We start from the raw sequence: 17,675 nt of genomic DNA on the forward strand, positions 1-17,675 counted from the left end.
CAACCCCAGCAGAAACCACAGCAGGAGCATTGCACACATTACAACTGGGTGAGGATGACCTCATTGTTGACCTCATTACATTCAGAACACCTCGAGTTGGTTTTCCCGTAACACAACTGTCAACCTCTTGCACAAAAAGACAGCACAAGAACTACAATGTAATCAAGCCATTTCAGCCAGAAACTGGAAAGAAAGGAGATACAGAGTTGTTCTCTCTGAACAATCAAGGAGGTTTTCAACATTTCTGATGAAGCACAGATTCCCATGAAGAGCAGTCCCATGGCCACATGAAGGCAGATTTGGCTGTGGGATACCAGCAGCTGGTCGTTGTCTTCGCAACCTTGCAGCACCTCACCACAATCCCAAATCCTCTGCTTTTTGTGTTATTTTAAACATACCCTCGATGTGAATTACAAGCATTTGTCATAGAGTGGATTGCTTTGGTAGGCGGTTTCCTAGGTGACTTTGCAACCTTTCACTGCATAGCAAACACTGAGTTGACATTTATTGCGTACTCAGCCATGATTTCTAAGAGGGATTTTCCACCTTGCTTAGGGACGATCCTTAGCTTTCAGAATATTTCTTTCCAGCTATACTCAGACTGACAGCACAGAAACTAGAAACGAATAAAAGACAAAAGTAATAACATCCCCCTCTACTTGTAACAAGGTGGAATGATAGCCAGCTCCAGTGAGGTATCAAATCAGAGAGATTATTCTTGTAGGTTGGATAAACTCTGGTTTAACTCACTAATTGAAAAAATATCTTTTAGAAAAATAATTCACACAAGAAGCTGTCTCAGTAATGTGGGTCACTGGATTAACGCATGAACAACAGCAGCCTCCATGCAAACAGCCATTGTGTGCCAAGCACACACAGGTGCAAAGATTTCTGAGGTTGAGAAAGAAAAAAATGGAGAAACAGCAAGAAAAGGCAGGAAGAAGGCATCACCCAGGGTCACAGAAGAGCTGCGGAGTTGCCCAAAGAGAAAGCTAAGAAAACACTGCTGGTACTGAACACTGAGCAAGGAAAAGGTCTCCTACAGCTCAAGCCCCACTGCGCCCAGGGAAACAGGAGGGTGAATGTGCCCTATAAACAACCCAGGGCCCAGAGGACCACACAACCCTATCATCACTTTCTCATCCTAACGGCAACATCCTACAGGACATCAAATATTGGCTTAGGGCTCAGAACAGAAGGGATAACGCATTATTAGACAGAGCCACACCTTTAACTCATCAAGTGCATTTTCTGCAATTGCTTCTCAGACAGTAACTTCTTCAGGTTCCAACACCTTGGGAGGGAAGGAGAAATTAATGCTACCACAGATCAGAAAATAGCTGAGGTCACCGTACACGTGAGAAAGGAAAGGAGGGAAAAAACAATAAATGCATAAGAAGCAACAAAGGCTGAAATGGTAGGGCAGAGGTACCAAAGCACAGTTCATAGTGGTATAATTTATTTTTATAAAGTTATTATAGATCTACATATACATACACATAAATAAATTATGTAAAGCAAGAAAAAGTCTTGAAAAGACCTTTGCAAGCAGTTTGGATTTTGGTTCCCAAAAGTGGAAAAGACATCAGCACTTCACAGCAAATCAGAACAAAACCACTCCATTTCTGCCCTCAAACCACTTCCAGGTTACCTGCCCCAACTTCTATTTTTCAGAGAAAAACTGTAAAGCCAGAAAGTTGCCTTGCTTTAGGCATAAAACCAATGAAAACCATGCGCCGAGCATCAAACCATGCTGACTTCTGGAGCACTGGATCACACCCAGCACAGTGCGGCCGCAGATCAAAATCTGAACCTCCTCAGCATCGCCTTACAGAGGTGGGATGCTATTACAGAAGTTGTGTCAGAGCTTGGATTTGCTTTTATCTAGCGCTGTATTTCAAGCTCCTTCTCCTGATAACAGTATCTCAAGGATCCGGAGTACTGAAGTTATCTAAAAGTGATAATCATTTTCTCTACCAGGAGCACGTGTGTCCTGGTTTTGGCAGGGATGGCCAAGGCCGAGCCGATTGGTAGCAGAATGTCTCGTGATAACGCCTCTGCGATAACGTATTTAAGAATGGGAAAACAGAAAAAAAAAGAGAGAGAAGAGAAGATCTGAAGAAGCTGAGAGGGGGCAGAGGCGCAGAGGGGGAGGCGCAGGCCTCATGGGCCTTGCAGGCCTCACCCTCTGGCCTCTTGCCAGGTGGCCGACTGGGCCCGACTCGGTCCAGCCCGGCTGCAAGAAGTGGAGAGGAGATGAGAAGTGAATAAGATGCAAAAAAAGATCCTGAGAGACATCTACCAGCCTGTTGTGAGGAACAGCTGCAGACGCCAAGGTCAGTTCAGAAGGAGGGGGAGCAGTAATGTGACTCCTGGCCAAGATTCCCCTGCAGCCTGTGGTGACGACCATGGTGGAGCAGGTTGTCCCCCTGCAGCCCATGGAGGTCCACAGAGGAGCAGAGATCCACTTGGAGCCCGTGAAGGACCCCATACCGGGGGAGGTGGATGCCTGAAGGCAGATACCCACCCTCGCCTGCCCCCACTTATATACTGAGCATGACGTTTATGGCATGGAATACTCTCTTTGGCCAGTTTGGATCAATTATGCTGTCTGTCTTTCTCCCAGCTTCCTGCATCTGCAAATTAGCGAGACTTGGAAAGCAGGACGGTGTCCTTGGTCTCATTCACAACAACTGGTATCATCAGGGTGTTTATGAACATTCTTCACACACAAAATCCAAAACATACCAGCTACTGAGAGGAAAAATTAACTCCATCCCTGCCAAAACCAGGACAACGTGACACACTGCCTTTCCTTCCCTTCTCTCCTACCCTTTTCCTCTTTGTTGACACCTCTCCATCCATGTCTGCAGTTTTATGCCAGCTCTACCTCCAATAACCTCTTTCTGTACCTCTTAATTTTTAAAAGCACCCATCTTTGTCCATTAGTCTGCCTGTCTGCAGCATGACCTTATTTCACTCTAGGGCTGCCATAAAATCATCTCCTATTCCCTGTTTGCTGTCCAAACACCTGCTGTGTGTTCCCATCCCAGTGAATCTGCATTTTGCTTCGCTTCTTATTCTGTCCCTCCCCTGCTTTGTTTGCTGACATGTTTTTTCCTGATTATTTTATTTACACATACACCTTTTTCACTTGGTGTTCCCATCTTTGCAATATCTGTCACAGATTGACCATTTCCAAATTCACTTTAAATGTATGTATGAAGATCTTTAATTTTTACCCGTTTGTGGATGTAAATAAGGTGGCAGGGTGTTACCTGATTTGTGTAGACAGAAGCCTCTTTAATGCAATATCACTAACACGAGAGTCAACTGTTGCAATTGCAGTAAAATGCAAAATTAAAAAAGGACTATTTGTCCATTTTAAAGGACAATTAGGGAAACCAAATTATCCAGAAAGGTCCCTTCCAACCCAAACTATTCTATGATTCTATGACTCGTGCTCATGCTTTGTGTGAGCATGTTGCAGGCGTCAGCTGAGAAGTCTCCAGGTCCAATACCAGACACCCATGACACAGTCTTGCTTCTGGCTGGTGTCTCTCTTCTCTCATAATAAGGCATTAAACTACACTGTACTGGCCAAAATGCAATGTTATTCCCAGTTTTCCAAATAAAATCTGATAAATTATACATTAAACTCCCCCAAACTCTCACACCCTGCCTCACCACACATGTTATAGCCCACTTCTTGTAGACTGAGGTTCCACATCTATGTCCTTCATGGTCCAGGGAAAGCTGAAACCCATCACAAATCCATGTGGGTGCTGGTGCCACTTCTCCCCAGGAGCATGGGGATGCTGAGAGAGCCCAGCAGCTGTCTGGGCTTCCCCTTCCCCAGAAGCGGGGGGCTTTATTTTATTTTTTTTTTTTTAAGAAACTACTTCTCATTGGTTAAACACTGTTGGATAGAAGGAAACAGATTTAAAGAAAAAAATAAAAGAGAGAGAAAGAAGCCACAGCTAAAGTTCAAATAAGCTCGGCCCTCACATGCCAGATAACACATCTGCGCTCTGGGTTATTCTTGAATGTCAAAATAAAGACTGAGTCTGAACTTAATAACTTCCCTAGAGCGCCATTGTCCTGCAGAGACAGTTTGCCTTTCTGTTCTTGGCTGCTGCCAAGGGAGAGGTGAGGGAAGTGAACCACTGTATTTATTGAGCTGGTTGTTGTAACAACCTAAAGGGAGCTCAGCATCGCTGGCTGCTGCTTTTGGGTCAGTTCCTGGGATCAGCAGGTTTTTCCTTTCTATCTGCATACCGGAGTCTCTCTGCTTTTATAACAGTTTTGTCCCGGCTTCAAATCCATTTTCTAACCTGAGAAAGGACTACTCTATCTTTGATATCACAATTAAAATGGAGCAGGCAGGGGAAGTAATGATTGATCCTCCAGCCGTTGTGCTGATCTGCTGAAAACACTGCCTCGTGCCCACGAGCGAAAACACTGAATCACCGGGATCAATAAACAGAGCTATGGAGGTGCAACTGCTGCGGGCTGCATGGTTAGAGTTCTACCAGCAATTACAGAAACTGGGCTGGCTTTACAACAGCTTCAACAAATGCCCTCCAACCCTGATTCTTCCTATGCAAAGACAACACCTTAGCTGTCCTTGGAAATACCAAAACAGTGAACCTGCACGCTGCACTTTGCCTTCCTACAGCAACCACCACCTCATTCTTGCTAGATGCTTCTCACTCTCCGTTACACTTATTTTCATCGTAAACTGATAGGTACTAAGACAGGCGTTCCTAAATCTAGAGAGTTGGATGTGCTGTGTAGAAGGTTTACAAATGAATAAGTGATTCAACTTTTTGCTTTCCAATGCTGTGGGCAGGTAATTAAACGGGACTGAACTTCACAGTTCAGTAGTTTGGAAATTCTTAATGTAGATGATCGCAACCACAAAATACTTGATGGATTATTAGAGGCCAGGGGACAGGTAGCTATAGATCTCATGCCTCTAATGGCACTTTAAAAAATGCCCAGAGGAGAAGATCTTGTGGTCTTAGCTGTGACCTAACTGAAAGGGATCTTAAGACTTGAAGATAAGGGCAAGTAGAGGACACTTTGCACGATAAGTACCACGGAGTAGTAGTCAGAGTACATCAGTACTCCAATGACATCATAATTGTATAACATGTTGAGCAGAAGGCAAAGCAGAGAGATACAGAGCATCATCTTCCCTCCGAGATCAGCTTTGCAAGCCAATATTTACATGCCTTTGCAAGAGTCAATACCAAATATTTGGGATGAGCATTTCATGGGTAAAGATCAATAGCAAATATTTGGTTAAAGCATCCCAACCTGCCAAATATTTGTTAAAACTCAATTCTACTGCTCACAAGTCAGAATAGAGATAGTTAACATTTTAAGAATAATCTTTAATTTTTCATGTGTTATTTTGACATGAAAAAAACAGCAAGTTATCACTATTTTAATTGAAACTGCTGCTTCATTTGTACCAGAATTTGCCACCCATTCCAACTTCTTCAAAACTGAGTTGTTTTTTTTTTAAATCAGATATTCACCCCCTAAATTATATCAGCTCTTCCTCTGTGTAGGAATTTTATCTGTTGGCTTTAGAATACAAAAGAAAACTGAATACAAGATCAGGGTCCATCAAATCACAGAGGAAAACAGTCATCTGATAACTCTCCCCTGGTTGTTTCTTTTCATTTTTTTCCACCCTTTTTTTCAATCTTCCCAATAACTTTCATACATTTACCCCAAAATATCACCATGAAAGATGCACCCCCAAAACTTAAGGGTACTGTTGGATGTTGCACCCTATAAACTTTCACTCCATGGAGCTCAAATAAATGGGTTCTGTTGATGACAGAGGATTATGTGGTTTTAATGAAGAATTAGTAATATGGCTACATTAAATGCCATTTAAACCCCCTGTTAAATTGCTATTGACTGTGTTGAAATGAGACCACATAGATGTCGCTATGAGGGGAAATATGGATGAATATTGTATTTTCATCAGAGGCAGAATTTTCAAACTGATTCAGAAATCTCTGGAAAACATTATCATATTTTCCTAAGTGGATTTGCCTTCCTATACAAAGGAGCTAAAAATAACCCAGTTGCTGTATTAACAACAAGAAAAAAAAAGGCTTCTAAGTAATTACCAACTATCACCACGTGTTGAAATACTATTCTGTTCCTTAGCTGTTTCAATCAATACACTATTTCTTTTCAAATAACCATGCACTAAGGATCATTTGGACACATATCCCACAAATACACATTACCTCATTATCAACTCTTTTCTATCCACCGCTGCATTATTAACATTTCACTAAAACAAGCAATCAAGCAGTAGGAATTTATAGCAGTAAGCAACTGTAATGAGTTTTCAACAGTAATTACTCCCCCAAAATATTTTTCTATAGGGATGACCAGTTATTAAGGGGATTATGTGCCCAGGAATTATTTTTCTCTGCAACATTCTTTACAGATAGGTAAATTTAACTAGCAAGCCAGCTAAGTGGGAAGAAATACAATATTTGCAATGAGCTGTATCAGGGAATGCACACAAGACTGCTAAATTGTACTTTCTATCCAAGAATCCAATCACTTCCACATACATGAGAATCCTGAGCTTCACTTCCAAAAAAAAACCTATTGTTTTAATCCTATAAATCCAATTTCTGCACTTGCTCAGTAGCCTGGAAAATCAACCAACCAGACCCCAAAAGGAGAATTGTTTCCTCTCTTTACTTTTGGAAGTAGAGCACACTCCACCAAATACGCAGTACCGCCTATGCACCTCGTGCCGGGGAACTCTCCTCCTCCAGGATCACGGGATGACTGATGGCTTTCTCATAAAAGATAATCTACTCAGGGGGCAATATCGAAGGCCGCGGAGGCAAATTGCCAAGAGCTTGAGGGCTGCACCTCATTTGCATGCAAATTCACATCAGCTTTAAAGTCATAAAGCAGGGCAGCGGTAGTACTTGAGTATCTCTTGACAGGTTGAAAAGCATGCTGTGCCATCACCAGAAATAAAAACCTGAATGTGACCAGCTTTATTGCCTTCCTTGCTGAGTTTGGGGCTGTGCCTGGAACTCCCCGATACTCAGCATCCCCCAGGACACCGCACTGCGGTTGGAAAACCCTACTCCCACCATCATCATCTTAACACTCTAACATTATTTCACCATCCCATCAGATACCATGTTCATCCACAAACCCCTTGCGCTTCTCTGCACTTGGGCTCTCCTCTTCCTCCCCCTCGAGGCACACCAAGCCCAAACCAGCCTCACTGATACCATGGTAATAAAATTACGTGCATTAAACTGCTGAGTTTGCAAATTACACTCCCATGCAAATAATCTGCAGCAGCTAAGAATATCACGAGCCTATAGATGCATTTCTTCCAGAGCCACATCCCTGTGCCAGCGCACGCAAGGAAGGATTAAGTCCATTTTGCATAAAACCAATCTGAATCGCAACAAGTTAGGGGAACAGGTGGAAAATTACTGAGGGAGGAAAAAGAAGATTGAGAGGGCAGAGACAGGCCCCTGTGCCAGCTGCTCTGCAGACGTAGTAAATGGGAAGGATGAGTTCAAATCTTTGGATTTTAGATTCGGGCTGAGGAAGGGGAAAACATAGAAGCTTCTTGGCAGCCACTGCTTGCCTGAGGCCAGAGTGGACATCTGGCCACAGGAGCTGCAGTCAGGCTGATCTCCTGGGTAGGTGCCGTACTCATGTTATTTCCCAACCTTGCATTTGTGCTCCTTCTGCCAATAAAAATCCCTGCTTGAATAGGTAAGCTGAAGCCCACTGCTTCATTAAGCCTGAGAATCCAACCCTCTGCTTCAAGCTCTGTCCTCCTACACTACTTTCAGGAAATATTCCTCAAGCTGATCCACTAGATCCTTGTATTAGTCAGTACAATTAAATGTAATAGAGAGGGAAAAAATGGGAGCTAGTGAGAATTCTCCATGGTTGGAGTTCCAGCTTGGGAGCTGAGCAGCACCAAAGCAATGAAAAACAGCCAGTTACCTCACCTTCCCAGGTCCATAAGCCATGAAATGTGACAGATGAGGTATCTTAGAAACGCACACAACACAACTATAGAGCACAATCCTGTATCAATAATACTTTTTTTTGTTAAATGAGGTGAATGAGAAAGGTGTGTTACAGCATTGGTGAGCCCAGCAACGGGACAACTGTAACATCCCCATGTACTTAACTGAAAAGCGCACAAGTAAAAAGTTACAAATTGGTATACTTAACAACTCTAAATTGTTCTATTTGAAACTGCTTCAGAAAATGCTCAGAGTTTCTCAAGATGAGTTGTGGAATACCTTGAAGTGAGAACATGAATCCCAATGCTGTCATTCTTTTTCTCCAAGGAGTTATTAAATTAAACATCCAAAATAAGAAGTGAGGCTGTTATGCTTCTAGGATTTCACTTCTCTGTCAAGTATAAAGTTAGTAACTTCTGAGCTTGAAAACAATGTCCTAAACATGTCAACCATTAGCAGTGATACTTAATGAGATTCACAGTAACCCCTGAACAGAAGATGTAGTGATAAAGTTAATTTAAATGATTCATCTCCACTGCAACCTGTTAGACTTGTAGGTAACAGTCACTCACATAGCAATAAAAATCTCCATCTACCCACACAGGAGGCTTTTACAAAGATATCCGCAACCTCAATAACATCCGCTCTCCTTTGTTTGCTGGGAAGTTTCTTTTGGCTGCTACTTTTTTGCCAGGTTTCTTATTCTGACAAACCAAAGAGGAGATCTCACCCAAGAGCATCCACTCCTGCAATGCCACAAATGAGTCGCTCATCAACAACACAACGAGCCTGCCTGTGAAGAGCTCTTCCAGCTGAGGCTTCGGGGGGAATTTTACTTATGTGGCATTACTGGAATTGGTACACAGCCAAGGTATTAACATTAGCACTCCACTTTCACACATGCATGCACACGTATACAGAGGAACCACAGAAACTATAACGAGCCCAGTTCCGACGACTGTGTCAGTCCGCATTAACCCGGGATTTAAGCTCCAATCTTGCCTCCATTGAAGTAAATTGCTCAACTTGCTCCAACTTTAAAAGGTGCAAGATCAGATCATTACATCTGAAATAAATCGAAGAGAAAAGCTCTGCCAAGTGAACGCTTGGCAAGTCTGTATTTTCTGGAAGATCTTATTCCCTGCTGCATGGAGCCACTCAGCCAAGCCGGCCATGGCAGGAGGCAATACTGCAGGATTGTGTAACACGCAAACTCCTCCTGCTCCCCCCAACCCAAACAATTAATGACTAATTGAAATTACTTCTCCTGAACTGACCTGGAGCCATATGGATTAAAACAGATTTCTGAATGCTAATTACACTACATCATTTTCCCAATTATTTTTAAAATTGGATTATGTACCAGGAGATGGGATGTTTGAAGCAGCCACTAATGAGCAAATCATGCATAAAAACTTGTTTGTTATGTCAGTGATTGAACACAATAAGGTTGCAGGCATGATGTCGTGTCCAAATAAACAAGAGAAACCAAAGAGATTCTGAGAGTAGCACCAATTTGCAAGCTGCAATTTGGGTAGCTTCAAAAGCCATGTTAAAGCCAGAGAATGTTTTACAGTATTTTAACAGATATTTCCCTCGCTGGAACAGCTCTAGGAGGGCAACCACCACTTCCACCCAGTAGGCTGGGAGCTGAAGTAAAGACAGGCAAGGAAAAAGGTAAGCTTGAAATTCAGGTGAAGGACAGAGGCAGGAGCAGAGCAGGGAGGCAGGATGTACCAGAGGGTGTTTATGTGTCAAAGTGCAGAAGGGTCAGGATCAATAAACCATGCAAGGGAAGGAAGAACCAGTAACTCATGAATCAGTTTTATCAAGCAACGTAGGTGCAAAAAAAGTCATGTTGTGTCACCGACTCCATTCCGCTTGGCCCCAAGGCATCCAGGACACCAGGGACAGGTTGCTATAGCATACAGTGAACATGTTGCTGGGAATGCACTGCTCTATCGGTGTTTCCTTCTCTCATTTTTCCAGTAATGGCTAATGTTATTGCTGGGTTACTGGTGGTTTGAGGATGACCAAGGAGCTTAAAACAATTCTGCTTATCAAAGGGATGTGAGTATTGCATTTTTCTAAACCTTTGCCCCAGCTTTCTGATCTAATCAAGAATAACACAGCAATTTCTTTGCTGCAAGTAGTCTATCTATTGCAGGAGCTAAAACTCCTTAGATTACCTGCTGAGATATTCTAAAATCTAGTTGTAGTCCCTTTGTACATTTCTGGCTGAACAGTTTTGCTGTGATTCCAGGGCAGTTCAGGACAATATTCCCAAAGGGTTTCCAATTCCTGTACAGATCTGTAGATCTATCTATCCATCTGCCTGCCTACCCAACTATCTTCAAGTGGCCATCGTACTGCACAAGAAGATTTACAGCTAATTTGTCCTGGAGATTTGTCCTGGAATTTCACAGCAAATTTCAGTCCTGTATTTTTTCCCCTCATGGAATTAAAACATTTATTGCTTGGAAAATAAAACAATTTTTCTTAAAAAAAATCAACAAAAACCAAGCCATATATGCAATTTGTAAAGAATGAAGCTTCTAGAGTTCCTGCTCCAAAGCTTCAGATTTAAGTCTACAAATAAGCGATAATTTCTCATTTCTCAGCAATACAGTATGTGTAAGTCAAGATGTGCTTAGCTTTAAACCTACTTTTTCTGAGTATAGTTCTAACAGAGAAATTCTGAGCTCTTTGCGTCATTTGAAAGAAGCTTTTTTTTTTACTCTTCAGAGGACATAAAGAAACATCTTTCAAAAACTCTGGATATTTTTACTCCCTGGATTGATAAAGTTGGTGAGTTGTGCACCATTCTTTCCTCATTCACAATTCTCCTTACCATTTCCAAGGTCTTTCTTGCCCACAATTAAAAAAATCTCTTATAATTACTGAGATAATTCTTTTCTGATGTAACAATTCACTTTAACTTTGAAACTTAAGGTAAATTTCTACTCTGATATTAAAAAAGGTATATAGCAAGAAGAAAATGAAATTATAATGCATTTTGTAGAAACAATCAATATCTTTGAGTCAATCTCCCGTTTACATTTTTAAAACTATTTTCTCTGGTAAGCCTTAAGACAAGACTTCCATAGCAACAGAAACAAGAACTAGCTCTACATCACAAAGAATGCCAACAAAATTGCAATAAGAAAAGAACAACAGCAGTACATTATTTATTTTTAAGTTATTTGAATGAGGGACAGTTAATGTGAATGAAAAAAATGCCAGTGTTTTTCTTCAGCTCAGCCATAAATCAAATCCTGAATAGCAAATTCTGTTAATTGCTCTGTTCAAAGTATTCTCCCTGCTTTCAAAGGTAGAGAATAATTCTTGGTTTTTTTTTTTTTAATTTTAAACCTAAGATTCCTCCTGATGAAATCCTGACCCCACTGAAAGAGCTAAAGGAAAATAAGAGCTCTCTGCCATTAACTTTGGTGGCCAAGATTTAACCCAGAAAAAAATGCATTTGTTTCGTCACCTTTTCTCCTCTGCTGTGGTTACCCAGAGACCCAGCTGAGTGCTCAGGAATACATCCAGAGAGCAGCATCCCTTCATCAGACTTCATCCTCGACTTATTAAAGGAAATGCTTTATTTGACATAGTAGCATAAAGGACTGCAGTGACCCACAAAGAAAACTTCTGGGCAAAACCAGAGCCCTTTGCAGTTCAGAGCCCTTCTGCTTGAGAACATAAGTAATGTTTTCATTTCAGGTTTTGGATGGCTTTTTTTCCTTCGCTTCCTTCTGAGTTACAAAACAAACACTCTTGAGGTAGCCATTGGATAATCCTGCAGATGCTTTTTATTCACGCGAACTCCAGACGACTGTAGACTGTAAGGTACCACTAAAGAAAGGATAAGCCTTCTCTTGCTTGCACCAGCCTAAATGCATTGACATGGAGGCATCTTTGACTTTTATTAAAGGGAAGATGCCCAGAGGTCTCAGCATTAGACATTTCCCCCAAGCATCACCAATGCTGTTTACTTTTTAAGTTATATGCTAAACAACTGTATATGAAAACTCTATAAATGCTTTTTTTTGGTACATTTTACCTTGTAGCTAACAACATTGCTTTTCTGGTAGGATGTAACTACACTGAAGCATTCATGGTTCCTGAGACTCTTAAAGAAAAAAACACACAGAAAAGCCATTGCTACCTGCAGTTCCTTCCCTGCGTGCAACCTCTCTGCCCCTAATCCGCTCGCTTTTGTGCCTGCCGAGTGAGAACTTGGCAAAACTGAGCAGACTGAAGACGTGGGAGCACAGACCCTATGGAAGCACAAGCTCCCCACTCAGCAGCAGGGTAGAGGTTTTTGTTGTAACAAGAAGTTGTGTAACTCTCATCTGGTGTGTGTATTTTTCCATCTTCCTTGGGGGCTTAGTTAGGGCATGGTGAGAGGGATGTCAAGCAGAGAGCAGGACAGATTAGTTTCCGGGGGAAACAAGGATTGCTTGCAACAAAAACCTTTCTATCCCATCAGGGAAGTCATTGTTTGTCATTTGGACCTGCTGAAAGGCTCTCAAATCTTAACAGTTTGAGATGACTGGCTCACAGTGAAAAGAATACGAGGCCTGGCTACATATCACAGCATACACCACTTGCCTCTGAACAGAAACTTTGTTAACCTCAGAGCAAAGCACGACTGTGCATTGGAGAGTGTGGCCCACACGGATGACACTGCGTGGTCTCATTAAAGGAATGGAGCTGGATTTGCAAGCAATCTACGCTGACACACTGAGTGGATATTACCAGTTCTATAACTTACGTCACTGTATTTCAGTGATGTTAGTGTGCTGTTAGTTATTTAAGGGGTTTGTAAGAAAAGTTGGTCATCAATACTTACAATTCATTTTTTTTAATGAACATTTAATTGTGTGTTATGGTGATTTTAATCTAATCCAGTCAGCAATCTTTTAATAATCCCTAAAGTCCTCAACAGTACCACAAGTAACCAACCTTGTTCTTGCATTGTTTTGCCTGTAACTGCTTTATCATTTCAAAATGTTTTGTTTATAAAGCCAGATTTATCTCACGCTTGTCATTGCCGTTACATTATGCACTTTATGTGTAAACAGAGTGTACTTCAAAGAGCATATATCACTATTAATAGTTAATAAGAGAAACAGAAATAAAAGCTCCACAAGCTGGTCTTGTAGCTCAGAAGCAATCCACCACACACTATGGGAAAGGCTTTCATTCCTGCTAGCTATCTTTCCAACATGAGATGTCCTTGCAAGGACATAAAAACAACCCCCTATTTTTGCACTTACTGGATATGTAATCTTCAAATAATGAATATCAGGATGGAAACAAGTCAAAAGTGTCCTGGGGCATTTTCACCCTCTCACTAAGGACAGCCATTTTGCTTGATTAAGGGTTACAGGATCAGACTCCAAATAAGCAGTTAGCAGCGGAAGGGAATGCATGATACATCCTTCTCCTCTCCCTTGAGCCAACTCTGACACAAAATAATGCTGGGATATTGATGACTCCAAAGTAATCATAAAGACTACGTAACAAGCCATTATCAACCAACAGACTTAAATACTCCACAACAGAGAAAAACTGTTAGGGGGAAGAATGATGCTGAGTCCACAGTATTTTTCTACAAGCAATGATGCTAGCAGGGATGTATACCCACAGTACAATGCAGCAGCATGGGAGAGGCAAAATACTATTTATTCACATTTTTATTAACAGTTATTAGCTCAGCAGGAGACGCTGTGTTTAATTTATAATCTAGCTCACAGTGGGTGCTGGCTACAGGCAAATGATCAGAGCAAACCTTTGACTCAACCAACACCATGAGTCACAGGACTTCTGTGGTTACCCTGAATTACAGCAGCTCCTCAAGGTCCCACTGGGAACGGGTCCCCCAGCACTGGGCAGTAAGCAAACATTTGTATAAATTACATTTTTGAGGCTGAATTTTCCCATGCGCTGCATGCACACACTGATTGCTATTCAGTGAATACAGCAAATGAGGAAGCTGTCTGTTATCAGGTTGGGACTCAAGTAGAAGTCCTTGATCAAAGGACAAATACCTTTATATTTAGTGATTCCCTAATCATTCTCTTGAAAAGGTTTAATGCCAGCAGATGTCTTCAGTGATGGGATATTTATTTAGCTGTCTATATGGCTCTCTTCACATTAATGACATGCTGGTTTTTCCTCTACTTAATTAAGACTATCTTCAAAGAGACCCTTTTATAAACAAATTAGGGGTATCTGGCTCAGAATTTAAAACTGAGCGCTGTTCAATCAATACAATTGACTGAAAAGATCTAAACCCATCTCTGGGATACTTTATTTCTGTCTTGGAAGCTTTTGAAGGCCTTGCTTAAGCAGAGGTTGAACTACATGACAGTCTCACAGCCTCCTACACCATTAGCTGGGCACTTTTAGCATGGGGGCAAACAGCACTAAAAAAAACCTTCAAATGGAGCGATTGCCTTTAAATAAAACCATGTGAAAGGGAGGTGGTGAACCTGTCATGCTTTTAGAAAGATTAGGGATCATGGAGAAGATGATGCCTTTGACAAGACACCCGCTCATGTATTTTTAGCCTCCACAAGATGTCGTTTGGCAGAAAAAAAAAAAGGAAAACACAGAAGCCTTCATCCACCCACCCATTCCTTCATCTGTCCATCCACTCACCCATCCACCCATCCAACTACTCATCCATCCCCACCTGAATTGTGCACTGATTGAACTGGAAAGAACTTTAATCTGTCTTGTCAAGACGACAGGAACTTCAGATAGAGCATGTTCACATATGAAGATCTATGTAGATTTATATGCAACGCAGTAGATTCACTATTAATTTATATTTCTTATATAGAATGCAGTCTTGGGGTTGTGAATCTCATTCAGGATGCTTTGATATACAACTTTTCAGGCTTGCGTTCATTGCAAACAATGTTGAGATTGCAGTAAATTAATTAATTTAGAGAAATTTTAAACATGTCCCCCAGGACAACATTTCACCTTGTTATATACCCAAACATTTTATCTGTGTGAACTTCCTAACCAGGGAATCTGCATTTCTACATACCTCTCATGTTCATTTCATGATACAGACAACATTGCTCTGTGCAGACTTCTAATAAAATGGCCTAATTACACTGCAGACCTACAAGCAGATAAAGTTAGCCTAAAGAAGGAGCAGAAAAAAAGCAGCAAAAAGAAAATACCTGAAGAGTCAGCAGATACAAGGAAATTACATCTTTGTCTCATTAATTCAATACTTCCACAAAATTCATGACAGTAACTAAAAATTTCATGATAGTTGTCCACCAGCTCACCAGTAAATTACCTTACTCTGGAAAAAAAAATAGTCATGCCTGTTCCTGAGTCTGCTTAGAAAAATATTATCTAGTCTGTACATCACTAGTCTCCTGCTTCTCCTTTATTTCAGTAGAAGATGCACATTTTGCAAAGGCAAAGTTAGAGTTTACAGATGTACTTCCTGCATTTCTAACATCTGGGCATAGCAGAGGCTTGTGTTCAGGCTGCACTGGGATCCATTTCTATCCTAGGACAGTAATCATTTCAATATGATATTGATCACATACATTTTTGGATGGTTAATTTATTTCAAACTCATCTGTGCCAAGATATCAAGCTGATAATTGATCTCCAGCTTTGTTCTGCAGCATTAATTAAGTTTTAGAAAAGCTTACAGATCAATTTATTTCAGTGAATGCCTATCTGCACCTATAACAACACGACTCGGCTATTTATCACTCTGCTGTGACTCCCTTTTCATGTTTCAGCAATTCATGTTTACATCTGGTTTAAGTTTTTCTAATCTAGAATAAATCAGCATGAAGCAGTATTTGATTTCTCATTTAGATCCGCAATTGCCTTCTATTACAAAGACAATATCTCTTGTCTGATTTCAAATGGTAGAATTGTTAGGTTAATAATAATGAATACAAATGTTGTCAGTCCATAGTTTTTGCAACAAACCTAAATTTTATTTACCTTTTAAAAAAGTAAAAGTAAATTGGGGTTCTTTTCTACAGAAAAGATAATGCAGCATTTTATAAATCATAACACTTGCACGAAATTTCACCTTCGTGCATTCACTTACTGTAATATTTAGATGGTCTTTATTTTATTTTAATCTAGACTGGAAATGGGTGTTTAGAAAGATGCTGCTGCATGGAGATGGATTGCTTTACACCTGCTGGCTTTTCCAACAGCCATACGCAGACCACGCCTGCCATTCACCTCAAACCAACACCACACACATTTCACATGGGGAAGAGCCTTTACAGCAATAAACTGACAGCTGCCCAACGTCTCTTACAGGCAAAACTCCCTCTCCTGTAAACACCGTGCCCGAGCTATGCGTCTGGGTTGGAACAGCAACTGAGCTTTCTGCAAAATCCGTCCTGACCTGTGTTTCAGGCAGCCTGGCTACAGCCATGATTAATTTCTTTGCTCTAACAGTATTGACTTCAAAGGCATTTAAGAGCTGATGTGAAAAGCTCCTCGCTGTCAGGACCTGACCTGACTTCACTCTCACACAGCTCTTCAGGTGTGGATGGAGAAGAAACCAGTTTGGGTCAAACCAAACCAGTTACAGCAGCAGTAAGTTTATAATCTCTGCTTAAAATGCAAAAGATGGCTGTTTTCAGGGGGTGTAGATCTCACACATGCACTCCTACATTGTAGATGGCTTTTGTCAGATTTTTGAGGTGAAAGAGCTTCCACTGGTGTTAAGCACTGCCCAGGTCCATAGGCGAGCCCTACCAGCTCCATCAGTGTTTTGCAAACAGCAGGAGTGGTGGCTTTGCGCACATGTGTGCATGGTGTGCGCTCATAGCCCCCACACCATCTCATTGCACATAACGTGGCACTTCTTTCCCTGCAAAGTATTTTATGGTGCTGAAGAGTCAACTACAAAATGCTCCTCAATTTCCCCACGATCTCCTTCAGAGTCACCGCTTTTTCAATTTTGTTCCAGAGCTTTTAAACTCATCTAAATCTACACTGGTCACAATGACCTTTCAGCACAGCATGCGAAAACTCAGAATCACTTTTCTCTGTAACTTCCCCTTTTACCTAATGCTGCACATTTCACAAGTACCCATTTAAATACTTTGCAGTATTTCCGTAATAACAGACCTGCAGTATGGGCAAGAAAATATTTGCCCACCTCAAAACTTTTGCTGAAGCCAACTTAGATCATCCTCAACCTGTATCCAAAATAATTTGATAACTAGCACTATACAAGAGGAAAAAAATCAGTTTATCAAAACATGAGCTCTGTTTTTCATTAGAGAGATTTATGTACACTGTGCCATGCCAATGAGGTGTGATTTGTCACACAGTTAACAGGGCAGGATGCTACTAATTAACCAGACAAGATACAAGCCAGTAGATCCACCTTGATCAGGAGCAGAGCAAATGGCTCAATTTTTCCCAAAGTATTAATTTTTGGGGTTTGGACAATGCGAGATGACTCTGCCAAGGACTTGCTGTGAAGCTGCAGCCATAGCCAGCACTGCAGTCACCAAAGCAGCACAAGGAGTTAAACGATGCTTTCTGAATAAATTAGTGATTTTTTTTTTTGCCATGTGGGTCTTGGCTTTT

The sequence above is a fragment of the Chlamydotis macqueenii genome, chromosome 7 (assembly GCF_036417535.1).
Source record: "Chlamydotis macqueenii isolate bChlMac1 chromosome 7, bChlMac1.mat, whole genome shotgun sequence".
Taxonomy (NCBI): Eukaryota; Metazoa; Chordata; class Aves; order Otidiformes; family Otididae; genus Chlamydotis; species Chlamydotis macqueenii.